This window comes from Pundamilia nyererei, unplaced genomic scaffold (assembly GCF_000239375.1).
Source record: "Pundamilia nyererei isolate P.nyererei 1_Seehausen unplaced genomic scaffold, PunNye1.0 scaffold00100, whole genome shotgun sequence".
In the NCBI taxonomy this organism is placed as follows: domain Eukaryota; kingdom Metazoa; phylum Chordata; class Actinopteri; order Cichliformes; family Cichlidae; genus Pundamilia; species Pundamilia nyererei.
The window spans coordinates 1,386,088-1,389,870 of NW_005187501.1; positions in this window are offsets into that span (position 1 = coordinate 1,386,088).

Below are 3,783 nucleotides of genomic sequence, written 5' to 3' on the forward strand. Positions count from 1 at the left end.
CACATAACTGAACCCAACAAAAGTGTGCATGTGTGTTAGGAAGAGAACATGTTTATGCTGGTTTAGAAGTGGAGGAAAAGGTGATATAGTGCATGCTATTGAACTAAAATACCCAGAAATAAAATCATCAGTGGTGTTATTAGAGTCAGAGTACATCAAAGGACCAGTCATTGTAGTTTCTGTGGTGGATTCTTCGCCCTCAACACCAGGGGAAACAGGTGCCAGTGTTGCTTTCTTCATTGTCTCTTAACTTGTTTTGCTGTTTTTCTCACTTGTTTTTCTCACCCCCACCCTCTAGGAACAGGCAACCAGAAGTACACACATGCAAATGCGTGCGCAGATGCACCAACACACATGCACGCACGCTGGTGCTCATGTACACAAATGTGGCAAGGTAACACACGCATGCTGCCTGCAGACTTTCTGGTCAGAACACTGATTTCTGTCGTTGTGACATCTGAAGGGCGCTACAGCACAGCCAGACACCTGGATACACATGGCATCCTTCACTACTGTGTGTCAAAGTCCACGTGTGTGTGCGTGAGGGTTTGTGTGCTAGCTAGGTGTGCATTAGGTGTGGGGGGAAGGTTCCATAGAAGGCAGCATCTCCTGAGGGTAACTCATGAGCGTTTCCTGGATGGACCACAAGTTCAGACGCTTAGAGCAGTGCTGCATGCCCTCACTGACCTACATGATACACATGAACACCTATGTACTGCATATGTACAGTGTGCATACTGCAAGACTCGTGTAGGAGGAGGAAGCCATATTTACTCATACTGTCAATAACTAGGTTAGCACAATTCATTGAGCAAAATAAAAAAAAAAAAATTTAGCTAAACTTTCACTGAATGACAGTTTAGTGTTTGGCTTGGAAAGGTTGGAAAAATACACTTCAGTGTGAAATAATGAAGCATTGTGTGTTTAAAATGTTTTCTGATTTATTTGCATCAGATAGAAATTTTCACTTAAGGAACGCAATCGAAATATTCTATGTTTTTTTAATTATAAAATGTGCGGGATAAAATGTTCCATTTAATGGAATGAAGCTAACATTGCTACTGACAGCATAAAATCCCTGCACAATGAAACTACATGGATCAAAGTATAGAGCCATGATTAGAAATACTGATTGAAAGTCAGAGTTTAATGGATACATCTCTTGGATTTTAACATCTCTGTTTGCAGATTTTTATCAAATTGTAAAAATGTGTTCAGTGAGCAGCCACTATAAATTGGAGCTCTGTAAGCATATTCCTTTTGCGCCGTGTTTGTAGCTGGCATGAGAGAGACTGCCTGCAGCTTGTGTGATGGTCTGTGGATATGTGTGGATGTGGGGGGGCTTATGTGTGCATGTGTACTTAAACCTCAGGCCATGAAAGTGTGTGCGTGTCTGTGTGTGTGTGTGTGTGTGTGTCTGTGCGCGCGTCTCATTATGTGTATGCGGTTGCATGTGTATGGATCAGTACGTGCGTGTTCAGGGGGAAGAAAGAGTGTAGGTGAGTGCAGGAGACAAACCTGTCAGTTTCACAGCTGGTTTCTCTGGCTGCAGGGCTCAGGCCGGAGCAGGGTGACACTCAGCATCACAGCACCACAGCACAGGGCCTGGGGTAAACACACCATCATATACTGTAGAGGCAAACACATACACACATACACATACCTTGGTTGGCTGCCCTCACCCATAAGACCAAGAGACCAGTGAAACACACCACCTGGGCAAGTCATCATATCTTGTCAAAGATTTTTTTTTTTTCCTTTTTGGCTCGTCGAAGGTGTGAACAACATCACAGACCAGATTGCCTGGCAATGGACTGACCATCATGTTGTAAGGAAGGGGCGGGGGAGGTTGAGAGGAACACAGAGTGAGAGAAATAACAAGAGAAAAGTATAACGTAAGATGAGAATGGATGTGTCTTTAGTAGCTTTACCGAAAGACGGAGTCGCTTGTCTCCCCGCATTATGAGCCCCAGTTGCTCGTTTGCAACTATCACGCTCACTCTTGACGCCTTATTGATGATAGGAGTTGGCGTGGACTATTAGCTGGGTTGTCGCTTCCTACGTCAAAAAGAGATGGCGCTTCCATCCTTTGGTCTCATTTCAGGACTTGTTTTATAAGTGCGTTCCCGAGCGGAGTGGACTCTGCGGATGAAAGAGCCTAAGGCAGTCTCCCCCACACCCTCCCCACATCCTCCACCATCACACATTACCATCTCCGAGTAGATGGAAGTGATGGCAATTTCTTTAGGGTATTAGGAGGATGCTGGCCCTTTTAAAAAAATTTTTTAGTTCTCATACCAAGTACAGTTTTGAAGAAAAATGATCATCAAGGTAAGAAATGTGTTACATGAGTTAAGGTGATAATTATAATTCTGTGCAAAGCAGCTGAGCAACAGAACGCAGGTATGTTCAGGAAAATAAACAGCCCCACTGTGAATTCTGTTGACATTTTGCAGAGAAAGAACCCAAAGTGAGTCAATTATAAAAATAAAGTAAACATGTTGACAGGAGAAACGAAACTGTGTTTTGACTGCTCCTGTCGAGGGAGGTTCCCCTGTCTAAAGTTTACATAGTAAATGATTATGCTTCACTGATTTTGCCCTGGATGTGTGTGTGCGCGTCTCTCTCTGTTTGAATGTGTGCACTCGGCGATCAACTTCTGCTAAATACTAATTACTGAATACTTAGTACGGATGCCCTTTCTATTGGGTCCCTTTAGTATAAACATTCATTATAGTGCTTTTTCTCCTTTGTAGCTCCATCATCATTATTCCACCACATCCCCTGAGGAGTGAGACAGAGCCGAGGCCGAGGCCGGGGCCGGACCAGGCTGGGAGAGAAAACACTAGAACCAGAGCGCCAGGACCTGGGAATGCACACAAGTGATATTTGTGCGAGGAGATCAAAAAGCGTTTACCTTTAGATGTTTCCCTGATATGAATATTCAACATCCTTATTGAAATCTAATTTGGGTCTCCTTGTCTCAGGGGTCTTTTCATCAGTGCCTGTTGCCTGAGGCCACTGCTGATTGACAGCCAAACTTTAGTAAAGAGCAAGCAGGAAAAAAAGGGGAGATCTGGTGGTGTTGGAGATGTGAGCGGTGTGAAGCTGGGGAGAGCTGGAACAGATGAGTGGAGGGGTACTGAGGGGGGGTGGGGGTGGGCGAGAGGGCGGCGGGGGTGATTTATTTAACCTCCTGGTGTGCATGCACAAACAGAATGCAGCAAATTATTGGGAACATAACAAGCAAAACAGAACTATTTCACAATATTTTATGATTTCAGGCTTTTTGTTCTCTAACCATGTTGTCCACATGGACACAGCGGTATGTGAAGAAAGAATCACTATACTGGCATTTCTTTTCTGAAAAATGTGACATTTTTTTCTGATTAGATTAAGTAAAAACTGGAAGTTTGTTCATTTAAAAAAAAAAAAGCTAAGCAATGTCTCTAATCTGAATACATGGCTGCTTCTGCGGGCTCATGAAAACTTTAATTTTAAAAACACCAAGGCAATTACAGGAATGGAAAAGGCATATGCGACACTGTAGAATATCATACACTACTGTAGATTAAACAGTATTAAAATCAGCTCAGCCTTAAACATCTACTGCAACAACAAAAAAAATGCAACAAGAATATTAATCCAAAATGCCACACACTGTATCTGCGAGGGACTATTTTATTGTGGAATAATTACCTTTATTTGTCATACTTTAATTACATTCTGCTAAAAATTGTTAAATACTTTTGAATGAAGGTTTTTAACTTGTACTGGAGTAGT